At 33.3% G+C, this 20,011-nt stretch overlaps 1 protein-coding gene across 43 annotated transcripts in view; it reads left to right on the top strand.

Annotated features, from left to right (window-relative positions):
• RBFOX1 (RNA binding fox-1 homolog 1) overlaps positions 1-20,011 on the top strand; it is a 1,699,751-nt gene that overhangs the window by 1,540,387 nt on the left and 139,353 nt on the right. The window lies entirely within an intron of this gene.

Below are 20,011 nucleotides of genomic sequence, written 5' to 3'. Positions count from 1 at the left end.
AAGGAATTATGAGATGTCCTATATATATAGTGGAATGAATTGCTTGGTCATGTGGTAAACTCCAATTCACTAAAAGTGCTCAAGCAGAGCTGGATGGCTGCCTTTAAAAATATAGAGGGGATTTTCAGGTGGGAAACAGGACTAAGTGATCTCTGAGGTCATTTCCAATTCAAAGATTCTATGGCAATAAAGCTCAGGGTAGATTGGAATGAAATATGTTAAGATGGCAGAAAATAGTAGGTAGGCAGATTTTACAGAGGACTTTAGAATCAGAATTAATCTCTAACGAGATTTTACAATTTTTTTCTCCCTGAAATAAGTTCTCTAGTATGGCATATGTGTAAGTGTGTCTAGAGTAAATGATCCCACAAGGGCTTTCCTAGCCTGCCCTCTTTGATAGTATTGATACAAACTGTGTTCTTTCTCATAGCAGCTGGATATGGACTGAGACTAATGACAACAAAATACCTGATTGAAAAATTCATTTTATAGAATGATTACCTTTATCTGCTAGCTTGGTAATACAAATATATGTCAATTAAGTCAATTTAAAGAGCATGAGTTAGTGATGGTGATGAGAGACAAGGGCTAAAGAGAATCTGGTCATTAGGGATCAGTTTGATTCCTAATTCCAAACTGATCATAACAGTCCAGGGTATATTTACTACTCGAATAAGCTTAGTTCCCTCATCTATAAAGTGAAAGGTTTAAATAACTTTAGGAGTTCTTAATGTTTTTTGTATGTCATAGATCCCTTCTATAATCTGATAAAGTTTATGAATCACTTGTTAGAATATTTTTAAGAGTATAAAATAAAATAAATTTCAAATATATTAGAAAATGTAGGTTTTTTTTTTTTTTTTTTTTTGCATCCAAGTTCAAGGATGTGTCAATTAAGAACTGTTGGACTGAATGTTAACCAAGGTACTTTTAAGCTTTAAATCTAGTGAGCCAAAATAAAATAGGTTACTGAAAAAACTCCCAAGAAATTGTAAAGGAATGAATTTTGGCCTGACTCTACTACCCCAGAATGTGAAAGAACTAGTACAGCACAGGAGAAAGAACAGATTGGAAGGAGCATAATCTATAGCGCTAGTGGCAAAGACTTACAAACTATAAAAGGTTTACAATGACCAAATCCAGCAGCCAGACAGCTTGGATTGGCTGTAATACTTTTATTCCATGTTACCAATCCGACTAACTAGACTCCTGCATAGTTTCCAGTGTTTTCAGCAATATTGTGTTTTGGCATGGTGAATCATGTTCACTTCCTTAGAATCTTCCAGTTGAGGTCATAATCCTAAAGGGGAAGAACATTTATTTGCAAAGAAGCCAAGATAGAATAAGATAGGAAAGTTTTCTTTATTTTCTTCATCCCTTCTCATATGTACAAATAGTATGTAACTATATTTTTAACCATCTAAAAATGTTTAATTTTTGATAGTATTTTTTTTCAAATACATGCAAAGATAATTTTCAACATTCATCTTTGCAAAACCTTGTGCTCCAAAATTTTCTCCCTCTCTTTCCAAGACAGACAGCAATCCAATATAGATTAAACATGAGTAATTCTTCTAAATATATTTCCATACTTGTCATGTTGTGCAATTTAAATCAGATCAAAAAAGGAAAAGAAAAACACGAGTAAGACGATACAACAATAAAAACAAACAACAATAATAACAAAAGTGAAAATATGCTTTAATACACATTCATTCTCAGAATGTGATTGGCAAGTCTATTAGAATTTCCTTGAATCACCTCATTGTTGAAAAGAGCCAAGTCCATCACAGCTGATCACATAATCTTATTACTGTGTACTATGTTTTCTTGATTCTTCTCATTTCACTTAGTATCAATTTATGTAACTCTTTCCAGGCTTTTCTGAAATCAGCCTGTTCATTATTTAATATAGAACAATAATATTTCATACCATTCATATACCATAACTTATTCAGCCATTCCTCAAATGATGGGTATCCACTCAATTTTCAGTTCCTTGTCACTACAAAAAGGAATGCTACAAACATTTTTTTTTCTCTTATGGCTCTTTTTCCTATTTTTTATGATCCTTTTGGGATACAGACCCAGTAGTGAGACTGCTGGATCAAAGGCTATGCACAGTTTGATAGCACTTTGGACACAGTTCCAAATTGCTCTCCAGAATAATTGAATCATTTCACAGTTCCACCAACAATACATTAATGTCCAGTTTTCCCAAATCCCCTCCAACATTTAAAATTATCTTTTCCTGTCATCTTAGCCAATCTGAGAAGTATGAAGGAGTATGTAATTATCAAAGTGACCTTTACTGTTACCTAAGGTGTTTTTCCCCCTGATTTTCAGTCTTTTGGATTTCATATCATTCTCAACCTTTAAATTCATGTGGAAAAATCCTGATGGATTCGTGGATATTTAAGTTCAATGTGAGTCAATACTAGTGAAGTAGCCAAAAAAATAGCTATTTCTTTTGACTATATTAATAGATACATACAGGAAAGGGGAGGTAAAGGTCCTTCTTAACCTTAGGAAGAGTATGTCTGGAATATTATATTCCAATCTGAACATGATTTTTCAGCAGAGATATTAACAAGTATGTCCAGAGAAGGTTACCAGAATGGTAAGAGGCCTTGGAATTGTAACATTAAGAATAGTTAGCCTGGAGAAGAGATTTACATAGTAATTAGATAGTTATCTAATAGGATTTCAAGGCTTGTCAAATGGAAGGTAAGCTTAGTCCCTAAGGGCGTACTAAGGAGAAATGGGTAGAAAATGTAGAGGCAAAGAAAAAGTGTGATTAAGTTCTATTTCTTAAGTTCTACTAGCTCTGGAATCCTGAATAAATCACTCTCTGTAATCTAATTCAGTGGAGTGAAAGAGAAATAGAAATGGGGAGTGGGGGAGATACTACTAAATAGAATATAAGGATGCCTGACGACTACAAATTAACTAAGAAAATCAAATATTTATATTATCTATGATCTATTGTGTTTTTATTGATTTTGTTAAATATCTCCCAGTTACATTTTAGTGTGATTCAGGCTGGACCCTGAGTGCTGTAAGCAGCAATCCCATATTTTAGACTTCTGTTTTGGCATTTCCCTGAATCTGTAAGTTTCAGAGAAAGTGCCAATTGAAAAGTCCATTCCATATCACTTTTGTAATTATAATTATCTATTAAAATGATTAAAATATTTTAATGTTTTAAATCAGTAATAAATAATTTCAATCAGTATTATCAATAATTTCATTTGTGATATCTATATTTTCATATGTTTAATATATGCAAAGTAATGCATATATTACACGTTATATGCATACATATATATTAGTAATAATTACTATGACTGAGTTTTAAAACTGTCATAGTTATCTAATACACAGTTAATACAAAATTAGGACTATATTGTTTAAAAACCATGAAAATTATGTTTTCAGTCTATGTGCTAGGTAGTTAATTTAGGATTATAGGATTAGAGGTTAAGGGCTACATAGGCCTTTAAAAGTCATCTAATTCAACCCCTTCACGTTACAGATGAGAAAACGGAGAATCAGTGAGATTCAGTGATTTATATCTAGCCTTAGGTCACACAGGTTATAAGTAGCAAAAGTAAGAATCTTGGACCTCTGGCTACAAATCCAGTACTCTTTCCACACAGCCTACACATCATATGGTAATATTAACTTTTATTCCATAAAGCCATTTTTGTATAGTAGAAAGAATATTGAGTAAAGATCAGATTCTTGTTGACTGATTTTGAGAAATCCATTTTACTTCACATTGACTCAGTTTCCTCATCTGTAAAGTACAAGTACAAGATTAGGAGACTTTTAAGATTTCTTTCTGGTCTAAAATTCTATAATTATTGAATCAGCAGAAATACATACAAACATAATATTTTCCAGACTTGTTGGAAAGCAAGAAGTCCTGTGAATCAGAAAGTAAAAAGTTTTAACAAACAATTGTGTACAAAACACTGTGTCATTATGGCCATACAGTTGACTAAAAAGTATGGAGAATACTATATTTTTCACTGAATAGAAAAAAAGCTTTTATCTGCAAAATATAGCTCCTAACAAGAAATCTCTCTTACATATCTTAAGATAATTCTCAAGATTTCTTAATAAATAAAGCCTCAGAAGTGACTGTTTATTATGTCAAGTATGGCATGAAATAGGAAGAAGTGTATATATACCAGTGTTAGCCACTAGCATGAAAGGAAAATTTCCTGTAATTGGAAGATCTTGCAGATGTTTTTGTTTGTAGATAGTATTGTGCTGATTTCATCTTGCTTCCTTAATGAAATAGATGATTACTCAAAAGAGAGCAACCTAATAATCAATAAATGAAAAATGAAATGGGTAAAGTATGTCTTTTGTTCAAATTAAATGAATGGATAGTCATTTGGCAGTAAATTAGTATGTATATTATACATGAATAAACATACAGATATATTTGTACAATATACATAAGTAACTATGCATATACATGTGCATATAAATTTGCATATGTATGTTCATATGTGTATTTTAAATAGTACATGTGCATGTGTTAACAGATATATAGATTTCTATGTTTACATTTGCATATTTATTTATTTGTTTGTTTTTGCTGAGGCAATTGGGGTTAAGTGACTTGCTCAGGGTCATACAACCAGGAAGTTAGAAGTATTAAGTATCTGGAGCCATATTTGAACTCATGTCCTCCTTACTTAAGGGCTGATGCTCTCTCCACTATATCAGCTAGCTACTCCATTTGCATATATTTTCAAAGAAGCAATGCAGAGAAATGATTTAGAATTGAATGAAAAGAAAAGCAAGGGATTATTTCATTTGAGAAGCTATGTGGTTTTTAACAATCCCAAATTGCTGTCTCATACAAAAATATATCTTTAAAAAAACAGAATAGGGCTTTCAAAGATGTTATATCACTGTTAATTATGGATCCTCTCAATGTCTGAAGAATTAGAATTGTAAGTAGTCCAGAAGGAAATGAAGAATGCATGATACTGCATATTTCTAAAAATGACCAGATTCAGAAGTGTTCAAAAGGATATTATTGAAGAACAAGAGATAATAGAGGGATAACTCAATTGCTGCACTGATACCCCATGAAATTTTTAAAAAATGATTTGGAATAGGGACTCTTAATCTTATGATAGATACATTTGTCTGTCTGGTGAAACTGAAAGGATTCATCCTCAGAATGATGTTTAGTTCCCACATTCAAGTACTAAATTTCATTTAGAGTTTAGTGAAAAACAAAAATGTAATTTCTTTTCCCATTCAGGTTTATGCATTCCCTGAAATCTGTCTATTAGCTATCTAGAGGAAGTTAATAAAAGTCAATAAACATTTATTAATCTCCTATGATGTGTCATTGTATTAAGTGCTTAAGATACAAATAAAAGGAAAGAAATCCTTATCCTAGATGAACTTATAATTAAATGGTGGAAGCTAAAGCACAAAAGCAATCTCAAAAGATGGGGAGGAAAAACACAAGGAAAAGAAGCTACACAATGTAGAGCTATAAAGGTACCGTGGAGAAGAGGAATCCCAGTCTCACAACTACATGGAAAGGAGGAATTACAGGAACTGAGCTCTCTTAGATGGAAGTTTGGATTTTATGGTCCTCCCTCCTATCAGAGAGGCAGAGGGTAGGATGAGATGGAATACTAAGACCAGTGAGTCCTTCATAATCCTTATAAGGTTATCCCAGAGATAACTTACTGGTTCATGGTGGAAGCATCAGTAAGAAAAGGCCCAAAGTAGTTCAGCCAGGAGAGAAATGATTAACTGGATAGTTAGGTGTAAAGTGGATCAAGCACAGACCCTGGAGTCAGGAGAACCTTAGAAATGATTAACCTAAATCTTTAATAATGACCTTATAGGAGAACACTAACCAAATCTTTTTTTTTTTAATTTCTTTATTTATTTTTAATATACTTTTCTTTATGAATCATTTTGGGAGAGAAAAATCAGAACAAAAGGGAAAAATCATGGGAAAGAAAAAAAATCAGAAAAAAAGAAGTGAATATAGTATATGTTGATTTACATTCATTTTCCATAGTTCTTTTTCTGTATGCAGATGGCATTATTTTATCCAAAGTCTATTGGGATTATCTTGGATCACTGAACCACTGAGAAGAACCAAGTCTTTCATAGTTGATCATTGCATATTCTTGGAAGAACAATTCCTGGTTCTCCTCAGCATCAGTTTGGAACACTGACCAAATCTTATAGAATAAGAAAGCCTAGATGGGTAGTTATTTACATAATGGAAGAGAATATATCCACATTACTGTATTAAAATATGGAGGTTCCTTCCAGTTTTCAATATGTAATCCTATGAAGTAATTTAAGTTTCCTAAGCCTCATTTTTCTTATTTGTAAAATGGGAATAACTTAGTATTTACACTATCTTTATCACTGAGTCATGGGAAAAATGCTTTGTTATCTTTGAGTAATTATATAAATGTTCTCAATAACAAAATGATTCAATAATAACTATTTAATAAAAACTCCTCAATAATAATTTTAATAGTTGTCAATAGTGAAACTTCATTGACATTGATTTTATGTCATATATATAATAGCAATAATAATATTTATTATTAATAATAATAGCAAACCTCTCTGCAAATCCTGAAATGCTATATAAATACTAGCTCTTCTTCAGAAGATTTTTGTGGAGTAACCCTTGAGCATCTAATCCTGTGCATAAAATATGTAAAATACTTTCTCTGCCCTTTAACATGCTTGAGCTAATTAGGAAGATAAGACAAATATCAATAGTTAAAAAACAAGTTAAAGTAAATTCTAGAATCTCAACTTGAATAATTGTATTCACCTAATATTCCCTATCATTTGATTAAAATTAATTTATAGACTTTTTCTCAACATATGGTTTGAACCATAGAACTCTGCTTAGATTTGAGTCAGCAGCTACACCAAAACCTCAAGGAGAAGCTTCTAAACTTTGGATATAATTAATTTAGCTTTAGTTGTATCAGTCTAGTTATCCTCAAATGATTTTGCTAATGGCCTTTCCCCCACACAACCATTGTATTTTCCCCTTGTCAGTATTTGAATTTGGCAGGTCTTTTGTAGGGATCACTCTATACACACACACACACACATACACACACATATTAAAGCCTTCCAACAAACATTTATTAAATGCTTACTTTGTGCTTTACACTGTATTGAGCACTAGGGAGACAAATATAAGCAAAACAAAACAAAACAAAAACATGTACTCTCAAAAAGTTTCCATTTTGCTGGGGGAAAACAATAATCAAAAGGGAGCTGAAAAGGGAAGGATCGGAGTGAAGATGCTCAGGATGGGAACATGATTTTGAAATCTAGGCCACTCCCATCTCTTCCCAGAAAAATTTGCTCGTAGAAAAAAGGATTCTTACTGAGGTATGTTTCAGGTTAAGAATGGCACACTGGGGGTTAGATATTCCAAGACAAAGTGGCCTAAGGAACTCTTTCTAATGGCACAGAGGGCTGTGGGAGTTGAGAGTAACTAAAGATAGTTTTACAGAGGAATCAAAAATGGCATTTGGGCAAACAAAATTGTGTACGTAGTTTTTGTTTTTTGTTTTTTGTTTTTTTTTTTTTTTAGAGTGGAGGATGACAAAGATTATTTCAGACATAGTAAGAGATCAGGTTTGAAATATAGGTTAGAGGATAAATCATAGAAGGCCTTGAATGCTAAGTTTCATTGATTCCGTAGACCAGTAGTAATTTAGATGCGATATGTGGCCAAAGACAGTGATTTTTCTGGACAAGACCACAGGTGAGCATGGTAGCTGCTAAGTCCACTCTGTTTTATAGGAACAGATGAGAGTGGCAGGTCTGGGTAGGTGGGGGGACAAGAGTGAGTTGTACAATTGTGCAGAGCAAAGGTATAATATCTATATCTATGTACACACACACACACACACACACATATATGCATTCCCCACCCCCAGCCCCATATCATTTAATCTCAAGAGAAGTATTTTCATGATAGTCAGAAGGGAATTTACATTCAGCCTGGCAAATAAGAGTAATTACAACACATTTTGGGGAAAAATACTAACAAGAATCTTTTAAATTTAATTTTTTTTTTAATGCACCAAAGACTACTTGGGGAGGTGTCTGGTATCCCTTTAAACAAGTGGGAATTTGAATATTTCCTTTCTCTTCCCCTTAAGGTCTTTATTCCCTTTATTAAAAAGCAGAGAGGTAAAATAAATCATTGTGTCTCTACATAAATTGCTTTATTATTAATTAATTCAAAACGAAAACTTCTCCAGTTTGAGTTATGTTAAGACCTTAAGCATCTGACTACAGGCAAAACCTACTTAAATAAAACTGTTTATGACAAAATCCAGTTTTAATAGCTAATTTTAGAAATGAAATTTACCAAGTATGCTGATAACTCAACAGCAGAAAGGTAAGGAAATCCCCATCCTAAAGAATTGCAGGTTTTAAATAACCTAACTGAGGTGTACAAAGACATAATTAAGAAATATTACACAGATTAAATTTCTTTTAGAAAGAAAAGATGAATGTCTGAGGTTTTGAAAAGAAATATTTACCTTTATAAAGGTTCATTCAAAAGCTGAATTTGCAATATATGGCAGCATAAATAAAACAGCACCCATATACTTTAAGCTGGTCTCAAAGAATACATAGTTTCTGATTACTGTATTTCAAATTTTCATAAATTACATTTTGCTACTTATTTTGAGTCCTTTTCACATATTATCAGTTTTGATTTAAATTTATGATTTTGATGACTTGTTTCATTCTTACATATAGTTTTTATTGTGTTTTGAGAGCAACATGTTTTCCCTTGAAAAAACTTTACATTTTTCTATAAGACATTTATAGGATATGATTTATAAAAATTTGCTTTTTAGTGGCTTTTTGGGGGCCATGTGTATTTTTTATATTAGATAATTGATTATTTTAATTTATGGAACAAACAAGCATTTCCACAACATAATAGAATTTTTAAAAATGATTGCACATGAAACCACAAATTTACCACGTACAACTTGCTATTCTTTTAAAATACACAACAGTTATTATGTAAATTTCCTTTTTTTTTGTTATTAACATGTATATTCTAATAAAAGTAAGATATTTATTTGTTTAAGGGTCAGTGATGTTGCCTCTGAAGCATATCTGTGACCTTTTAGTTTTAGTTTTAGAAACAGAAATAATAATTGAACATTATGCTTTTTCATAAGGAATGTTTGCAAATCATTTCAAGAAGTTCAAGTGAAATATTTACTGCAAGTTGATCTCAATTGGAAAACAAGAAACCCAAAGCAAGACTTTGATTTAGGAATAAAATAATTATAAAAATTTTTCATCTTATTTCATACAAGAATAGTTCGGGCTTTACAGGCAAATAACTACAGACACTAATTATCCCTTCCTACATATATATATATATATATATATATATATATATAGAGAGAGAGAGAGAGAGAGAGAGAGAGAGAGAGAGAGAGAGAGAGAGAGAGATCTGTTGTTAATTTTCTCTGCATTATCCTTCATTTTCTTTTCCTTTTGATGCAGTATTTGACAATGCAAGAGACATGCTTCAGTCTTGCCAACCTCATTTCTTAACTGCTCCTTTGTTTTTCCTATCATTTCTTTCTCCCTCCTTTTGTCTGAACTTCCTAACTCTTCTACCATGTGTTTGGAAAATAAGAAAGTTGAGTTATATAGTAAGTGGTGAAATGGAAAAATACTGTCAGGGAACAGATTCACTTTGGTCTTAGAAATGAATAGTAGAAATGTTCAGTGACTTGGCTAGGTGCAGAGTATATTCTGTACAATAACACTTTTATAGTTAAATAGATAAATACACATATATATATATGTATATGTATATAGACTATATATCTGTATGTATGTACATACATACACACACATATATATTTCTATCTATACATATATATAACTGCATTTCTTCATAGAAATGAAATGAGCAGATTCTGGAATTCAAGATAGTAATGATAAGAACAAAAGAGTTCAAAACTGTTCTTGCTGTTTGGGTTTTGATTGATTCAGACTGAATGTAAATAGCAGTCATTTTTGCTTTGGCCAGAAACCTGAGAATCTTCCTTTCCCAGATTTATTTATTTAGATTTTTTTTTTTTGGAGTAGATGACAGAGGAGATTCTTTGCCTTATTTGCTACCTAGCCTTTATTACTGAATGGGTGCCAGCCTCAGTTAAACTGACGCTGTTGAAGAAAGGCTTAAAAAGGCCAAGATCTCCCATTTCGTCCAGAGCCATCTCCATTTATCCTAATCTTTATCTGGCCCCTGGACCCTGATGGCTCTAGAGGAGAAAGTGGACAAGGTGACCTCACTTGAATCCAATTTGCTTACATGTTAGAGCATCACCTCCCAAAGATCATGGTCCTCTTTGAGAATGAAGGACAAACAACAATCTGTGAATCAAGCTGGCCTGGAATTGGTCACCTAGAAGACACACTCCCTTTCTCCCTTCTTTCCTCCTTTCCTTTCTTTCTCCCTTCCTATTTCCAAAAAGTCCCCCTTTATATCTCTCTAGTTTTTGCCTGTGTGTTGAATGGGATTGAGCATTGTGGAATCCACTATGGGGCAGTCCCATTTTCCTATTCTTTGAGTAATAGTTACAGGAACGGGAACGGAGCAAAGAGCACCCTTCTACCAGTTAGCATCAATTTCCTGTCCTAATCCATTTTTAGATATTTTACATATACTGTGCTATATTAAAAAAAAAAAAGTTGTCTCCTTAGCATTCATTTTAACTGATTTTATTTGGATAATATTATTAAAATGGTTAGAGGCAACATAAAAAGATGGGCCTCAGAATGTACTCTCCCCAGGATGGGCCCTTCCCTTAAGTCTTAAGAACTCTGGTCACAGAATTAAAATTGTACCATTCAGAAGCATTTCTTTTCTTCAGGTGTAAGCTTGGCCACTATCTCATAGTCTCTGGAGTAATACCAAGCCAAAGAAATAGGCATCTTGGCTTTGAGCTTAAGGAAAAAGAGAATTTGACTAAATGATCCTTATTTTGATTTGAGGACTACAGTAGCTTCAGTCCCATGTCAATGAACTGTCTAAGGAGCTCACAGGCTTGGTACTTCTTTTTGTTAAAGTTGACATGTCATTGCATAGAGAGATATCAGTGCACCAAGCCAGGAAGTTAAGTCTTGCTTTTCTTCTTGTAGAAAACCTACAAAAAATCAAGTGTACAGGTTTTAAATGTAAAACTTTTGACTAAAAAAAAATTCTAGGGTAGGATGGCATTAACTATTTGCTTTACAAATGAAGTCTTTGCTCTGAGGAAGGGATTATAGGATTTTCATAAATAATAAAAGAGATTTAATTGTAAAAATAAGTTGTATATATAAACTTTTTAGAAACATATCTATTGAAGGAAAATTTACCAGGAACATAAAAATATTAGGTATCTCATAGGATAGACTATAACAATAGCTGAAGTTACACTAATAGAAAGAAGATTGTTTTTCTTTGGTAGCTATAGCAAGTATAATAGCTGAGTATGTGGGATATATAAGAATCCAGTCCTGGTGAGTAAGTGTGTATTAAATAAGCCTGTGGTCATTTCAGTGGCTCAATTTTACATAAACAACTGTATATAATATATATCTCAATTGAAATAGTTCAGATTATGACAAATACTTAATGCATATGTGACCTTATATACTGTCTGCCTCAGTTTCCTCAATGGTAGCATGGGTTAATAATATGTTTTCCAGAGTTGTGATAATAAAATGAAATATTTGTAAAGAAGTTGCAAATCATAAAGTGCTATGTAAATATGAATCATCATCATAGTTATCATCATTATTATGTTATTATCATCATTATTATCTGAGATACTTGAAGTAGATATCTGAAATAGAATGAATCTATCTTTGATTAAAGGTATCTCCCAGATAAAGATCTTTATAAAGGTAAAGATTCTTTATCTGGGATCCATAAATTTATTTTTTAAAAAGATTTTGGTAACTGTCTTTCAAAACTATTGTTTTCTTTTGTTATGTAATGCATTTCATTTTGTTCATTTATAAACATTATTCTGAGAAGGGGTATATGTGGACTTCGGTAGAATTCCACAGAAGTTTATGACAATGAAAAGATGAAGAACCTCTTTGTAGTAGTAGTTGTACTATTATTTGATATAGTAGCTCCCAGAATTATGTATTTGGTTATACTGAAATTTTATTTTGGAAAGAATAAAAACCTTTCTGATTCCATAGGTTCCTAGGGATAAAAATGAATGAAAATACCTGGCTAAAGTACTAAACAAACCTCCTCTTTTACTCTTAGTAGGAAGCTTTGATCTCATTTTATTGTGCCATAGGATATAGATTACTCAGTAATTCTATGAAATATCAAAGCCTATATCCTTCTAAACAGACACACATAAACTTATTGGCTGCATCCTTCAGAATCATATCTTCTATATCAGTGTGCCTAGAATATTGTTGCTCAGTTCCATAGGAGTGATTATTAGTTATTGACATTTCTTTGAGCTAATTATTTGGTGTGCAAATTTGAAGACAGCACAACTAGCAGTCCCATTTACTGCTTTATATAAGAGAAATCTATTTTAACCTGAGAGCTAAATCTAAAAGTTACCCTGAGAGTTGCAAAGTTTGAGTGCCCCTATAAGATAGGGCAATTATTCTCTAGGAGAATATCAATATTAGTTTCCTCTGTCTGATTGGTAAGTTATTCTGATTCCTTCCATTACACTCTTGGTCTAATTTTAAATTTGACAAATGTTTATTAAGGACCCATCATGTTCTAGCTCTCTGCTATGTGGTGAATAAACAAAGCCCAAAATGAAAAAAAAGTTCCCCACCTCCCACCCTCAAGTAACTTACATTCTACTAAAATCTCTTGATATCAGATTGTAAGGACCTCACATTAGAATAATGGTATGTTTATGCAGGAAAAAAAAATTCATGGATTGTGATTTTCAGTTCTCTCTTTTTTGTGTGTGTGAAAACAAGGAAATATTTTTTAGATGGCACAGTGTCTTGGATATAGTATATGATCAAGAAAATGTTTGTTGGGTTGACTTGAGATATTCTCTTGATGATTATAGTTTCAACTGACCTGACCATCTGATCTTTTTGTTCATTATTTTTGACAAAAACAGAATGAAACAGATTGGTACTCCTACTCATGAGTGAGGCAACAGCAGATTATGAATACAGCATCTCTTAGACATTTTAAATCCAGGAACAAAGGAGAGAAAACTGTTTCTAAACAGTGATGACTCAAATACAGGGTTGCATATTGGCTTCAGCTTGATAAATACTTTTTTATAAGGTCATAAATATTGGCGGTACAAAAGGTTAATGTAGTGTGAAATGCTGTAAAACTCAGCAAGCAACCTGCTAGATCATAATGATGCATTAGCACCTTTCAGTCTGAATCCTGATAACTTACAAAATCTGTTTATAAATGGCCACCAACTCAACAAGTGCATAATTGTGTCAGTTTTCCCTAATCATTTTTCAAACACAGTTATGTATTGGACACCTCATTGTTATCTTTTCAATTTCTTCACAGTTAGAACATGGTGCTTGGTGGATTCAATCATGTATGTAATCAGCTTTGGGAATCTATCACATATGGATCAGTAGATAAGAGAAAAGGTCAATTCAAAGAACTAGATGGTAGGTAGGTAAAATTTGATTGAACCTATGATTTCTATGGTATAGAAAACTCCAAGATGAGGAAACTCCTTCCTACTGTGAGAGACACTTTCTTTACTATTTATAATCTTAGACAGACTTGGAGGAGACTAAGTGATTTCTCCAGCCATGGTCACATACTAGATGGCAGGCTGGACTTCCAACAAGGTTTTCATTTAGTTAATGCAATTAACAGTTTATAAAGAAATACCTTTGCATTTATTATTATTATTATTATTTGCTTTGGAGAGGTGACAATGAGCTCTAAACTTGTGATCAGTATAGGGAATTCCTGGTAAGAAACTCCTCCTGCACCTTGGCAATTTGTCTTAGAGTAGCTCTTTGAAGATTGTGATTTATGATCCCACAGCTAGTCTGTGAAGAATGTAGAACTAGGATCTGTATCCTCCTCAACTTTAGGCCAGCCTCTCTACTAGGTCAATCTGCCCTTTGGGTTTTGGTAAATATTAATCACTTTGATCATTTATGTATCACAGATCTTACACAAAAATTGACAGATTTATAACAAATATTTCGTCATGAAAAATCATTAACATATCAGGAAACACAAGCTTCTAAATGATTTAGTACAGGTTTTGGAGTTTATAGTTTGGAGTTTCATTTTTCACTTAAATGGCATGAATTATCAATATTTTTAGTCTTATAGGTATTTAAATACAATTCATTGTACTAATTTACAAATTATGAGAGGCTAAAGGAAGATAACAACAAGGACCTTTGGAGATAATGTAGATTTCTTTTAGATTGTATTTTGTTCTAAGTAGTATTAGAAGGACATGATGATTACCATTGATAGTGAAAGCAATAAATTCCATCTCCAGATTTATCCATTTAAAATACCATAGTCACTCTCATAAACATTGAAAGGAAAAAAAAGATGCTACAAAAATCATATAACTGATATTGTTTAACCCATTTTTCCCTGTAATAGGAAGCATCTTGATATTGGAGAGAGAACACTAGAATGAACTAAGATGAGGTAGGTTCAGATCCAGGATTTCACTTCTCTAATAAAGAGGTTGAACTAGACAAAAGAGTCTAAACTTTTTTTGGAGCATGGACTCCTTGGTCAGTCTGGTGAAGCCTTTGGAATACTTTTCAGAACAATGTTTGCTTTAAATGCATAAAATAAAATAAAATGTTTAGGATTGCAAATGAAACCAGTTTAAATGCAGAATAGGTTTTTTTTAGATGTTTGGGGGCCCAAGTTAACCTTGGGACTGGAAAATATCTAAGGTTTCTTCAGGAATGGAAACGCTTTAATCAGCCTTTTCTCAATCACTGAGAGTTTTTAGTTAGCACCTTTAAAAGACAATTATAGCAACCTGAGAGATCTTAATAGATTATCTTTAGGCAATTTTGGCAACTGGTCAGTTCTTCCTTGATTCCTCCCCTTTCTTTCTTGGAACCTGCTCCTCTCCCATTTCTCTGCTCTCCTGAGACTTTAAAAGTTGGGTACCCTAAAACGGTAATTTCTCATATACAATATGACTACTTCTGTGTTGTAACTGCCCAAGCCCATGAATCTATTCCATTAAATATTAGCACACCTTTTTAATCTGTGATGAATGTCTTGTCATGGTTGCCCCAGATTGTGACTCAAATTCTCTCTCTGTATGCACACACATATGTACACCCATGTTTATATACACATACATATTTCTATGTGTATGCATGTGTTTTATATGTGTTTACATATATGATGAGGTCCTGAATGATGTTTTGGATCAAGAGAAATTAAAGAATTGATCTCTGGAACAAGTAGGCAGGTAGAAGGCTCTGACAGAGATCAGTTTAGAACCCTTTAGGTCCCACCCTTTAGGGAGGTGGTCCAATTTGAAATTCAAGTTATCTCAAACTCTTTGAGATCAGAAATCCTAATCATGTCCCTGAGGCTAACTTTTCCCTGAAAAATCTACTTATGGGCTTTCCTTTGGATCAGCCCACCACAGCACTCTGCTCCATGATATCTTTCTCCTTACCCATCTTCCACACCATGTGGTATCTCCCTTAATGATACTATGTTTCCCAATCTCATTTCTCCTTACAGAAGGCTAACAATTTTAGGGTGCTAATTCCTTGTTGGGATTTAGCCTGCCAGCTAAGGGCATTCCCTAATCTCATGGAATATTCCTTTTTTACTGGGTAACTGTGAGTTCCACTAAGGAATCTATCTTTCATATGCTCTCCCATTCAATTACATATTTTCCATTCCTGGTGTCTTTTAGATCCCTTCATTTTGTCTGTAACCTATTTCCTTAAGTAAATCTACCTTTGGCTAAAGAGAATGGCCATTGTGAATTCATCCCCATGTCCAAATTACAACTTTTGGTGACCAACACCACATCATGGATCACATCGTGTGTGTGTGTGTGTGTGTGTGTGTGTGTGTGTGTGTGTGTGTTGACTTGCCCAAGGTTATATAGCCATTAAATCAAAGAATCTAGATATTAACCCCAGACTCCTAATTCAGAGTTCATAGTTCTACTGTGCTCCCTCCCTCCTCATCAGTACTTCCAATCCTACTTCCTCCTCACAAATTGGCAAAATAGAATAAGAAAGCCAGGATTAAGTGGTGTAGTAAAGATTCCAAGAACATACATTTTAAAATTAGAGGGACATGTAGAGGTTATCAATTCTAACAGGTGAGGATACTGAGATAGAGAGGCATTAAGTAACATTCTCAAGGCACAAAGGCAACACTTGGCAAAGCAGGGATCTGAACCAAGTCTTCTTGATTCCAAATTTACTGCTCTGTCTGTTACATCAAAAGGTTACTAGAATTTAGTATTAGAAGAGCCCTTGAAGTTAATCAGATACAACTCCCTCGCCCTGCCCCATTTAACAGCAAATAAAATGAAAAGCTACAAAGAGGAAGACACTAACCTGAATTCATACTACAATCCAGACCCGATTCAGCTTGCTTGTGTAAGTGCTGCAGGGATCTCATTTGCAGCGTTTGGATTCTATAACTATGGGGTTTAGGAGGTGAATTGGAGGAAAGGTTGATTTACTTCAGGCTAGAATGCCTTAATGTACTATTATATTTAGGAAAATGATCTATTTCATTTACCCAGATGTTTGCACCTTTTAGGTTTTACTTTATATAAACAAAGCTGATCCTAATTTCTATAGATAGGTGACAGCCACTTATTGTTATCATACTAAAAGCAGATCTCAGTATTCCCTTTGTGTTTTTCCTGTAGCTCTTATAGAATTCCCTTTCTTCCTACCAGGGGAACAGGACAGAATGGGTAGAGTGGAATGTGATCTGAGTTTTACACTACTCATTAATAGTTGCTCTTAGGCTAGGGAGAAGGGCCTTTATGATGGCCAGGGGAGGGCTTATTGTTTTATAGTATTTTGAAATTTTGATACCATTTGGGCTAGTTAGTTTTTAGTTATAGTTTTAATGAGAAGCCCAGAGGCACTGTATAAATAAGATGGTAATATTATTAAATTATTACTCTATAAGGCATTTTATATTAGTCATAATTAAGTGATGCTTTTCATATTAACAAACAGAATTTTTTTAAATGAAGAATTGCATTTCAGCCTAAGGAGATTGGAATAGTTAGACATTAAAAAAAATAACTATTTGAAAGTCACATATTATGAATATCCACAGTTAAATATCATATTTCTTAGTATTCACATACTTTACTGTGGTATGTGCAAGAATCCAGGGACAGTCTTCAGTGTGGTTGGTCCAAAACTGATTTATGATAATATATCTAGTGACTGAATATTAAATAATAAAATGGTTTCTGTAAAATAATTGTGCTTAGCACTGTGCCTAAAGCATAAAGTCTCAATAATTATGGGGGGAATGTTTTGAATGTGTTGAGTTTGAGATAGCTACAGTAAATCCAATTCAAGATATTTAAATAAAAAAAAAAAAAAAAAAAAAAAAAAGGTGGTACTATGGTACTGGAGCTCCAGAGAGAGACAAGGAATGATCTGTATAGAGAGGATAATTGAACTTAATGAAGCAAGAGAGTGTAGGAGGAGAAGAAGATGGCCCAGAAGAGAGCCTTGCAGGGAATGTCTATAGTTACTTGTAATGACATGGATAAAAAGTCAGCAAAGAAGACTAGAAAGGAGAGATAGTGGGAGACTCAGGAAAAAGCACTGTCATGAAAACCTAGCGATGAGAAAATATCCCAAAACAGGGGCTACACAGAAGTCAGAATGGATCAAGACTGAGAAAAGGCCATTAGATCTCACAAGAGTATAAGTAACTTTGGAAAGAGAAGCTTCATTTGAATGATGGGTTAGAATACATTATAGATGACAGAATAGAGTTAAAAGTGAGGAACTGAATTATCTAGTGTGAATGGCCTTGATTTCTTTGTAAATGATTTATTAATTTATCAATGTGTCCTTCTTAAGACTCTTTTTTGAATAAGACTATATTCCTACCTTTATCCACCCCATCAGAAAAAATTCATATTACAAACATGTAGTTCAGCAAACCATGTTTTTATATTGACAAAGCTTACAAATATATATTTTCTCTGCATTTTAAGATCAGCTCTCTGGCAGGAAGTGAGCCAATATGTTTCTATTCTTAGTCTTTTGGACTTGTGGTTTATCACGGCATCTATCAGAATTCTAGTCTTTCAGAGTTATTTTCTCTACAGTGTTGTCATTATACAATTTGTTCTAGTTCTACACATTTTCATCATTTCATAGAGAGCTTCCTCTGAAATAGGCCATTTTGTCCTTTATTTTAGCATAATAATTACATTGCATTCATAATTTGTTTGGTCATTCCCCAATAGAAAGAAAATCTTATACTTTTCAATTTTGGGATACTATGAAAAGTATAGTTTTATATTATTTTTTAGGGCCTTTTCCTTTTATTTGATCTTTTTGGGATATAAGCCTAGTAGTATATAGGTGAATTAAATGGTTTGAACAGTTTATAACTTTATGGGGATAGTTCCATATTGTTTTTCTAATGCCTAATTCTACTAACAATCTGTCAATCATGCCTCTTTTCCTGTTGTCCCTCCAAAACTGTCATTTTTTCTTTTTTGTTGCCTTTGTGAGGTGGAATCTCAATGTCATTTTAATTTGCAGTTCTCTATGGGTGATTAAAACTTTCATATGGTGAATTTTGATAGCTTTATGAACTGCCTTATGAAACTATCTATTCATATTGTAGATTGCTTTCAAAAGGAGTTTAACCACAAAGGGAAGGAAATCCCTAATGAAGATTATATATAATGGAGATAGTAAGATTAAGTGAATGAGTCTTTTAAGGACGAGAGAAATGGGAGCCTGTTTGTAGGGAGCTAAAAGGGAATTAGTCCATATGGAATGGTTGAAAATAAGACAGAATGAGAGTCATCAAGAGATTAATGTACTAGAGAAGTTGGGAAGGGAAGAGATGAGATCATTGGTGCATACAGAGGGATTAGTGGGAGAAGAAGACTGAATGATGTGAGTCATCATGAGGATGGTATATGGAAAAATGTCTGAGTCCCCTCATTTTTTCCAATAAAGTCTGAGGCAGGGTCTCATACAGAAAACTGTTGTGTGTGACATTGAGAACATGTGCGATCTGTCATTAAGTTAGAGTGGTTGTCTGATAGTTCTCATTTTTCCTCAACTAGACTTCTAATGGTATTATCCAGGGTTAGTGAAATGGTAAAATAGCTTAATTCTGGCCAACAGAAGGGAAGAAGTAGAAAAGAGAAAATGATATCCAAATTAAGTAATGAAAATATGTCCCGGACTCTCAGCATCAGCTATCAAGGCATAGCCTTGAATTTTCTAATAATCTGCCTTTCTTATGGATGTTTCCCACCCACTGATATTTTTCATAGATTCATTCCTTAGTGGTTAGTAATAATTCCATCTTTTACATTTTTCCACTTCCAGGGATACGGAACTCTCAGCTGTTGAAGGATCATCTTCTCTTTCCAAACTTATCCATCCCTCTCATCTCTCATTCCCATCTTCTTTGCCTCTTTTCTTGCTTTATCTGATACTCTCCCAAATGTCCCTCTAGCCCTATCTCCTGGGCCTTCTGAAAAGCCTGCCTTATAATTAACAAACTTTTCATTTTGAAGTCTTCTCACTCTTTCCATTTTCTGGCACTCACTGAGATCTGATGACCTTTTACAATTCTTGTTATGCTTTTTAGTCATTTTCTGAGATGTCATTTTGAGTTCCTGAGTTCTCATAGTTGGTGTTTTTCACTGGATTTTTATTAAATTGCAATTTTGATTTAGTTTTTCTTCCT

Source organism: Antechinus flavipes, chromosome 1 (assembly GCF_016432865.1).
Source record: "Antechinus flavipes isolate AdamAnt ecotype Samford, QLD, Australia chromosome 1, AdamAnt_v2, whole genome shotgun sequence".
NCBI classification, from domain to species: domain Eukaryota; kingdom Metazoa; phylum Chordata; class Mammalia; order Dasyuromorphia; family Dasyuridae; genus Antechinus; species Antechinus flavipes.
This window is presented reverse-complemented; position numbering and strand designations above follow the sequence as displayed.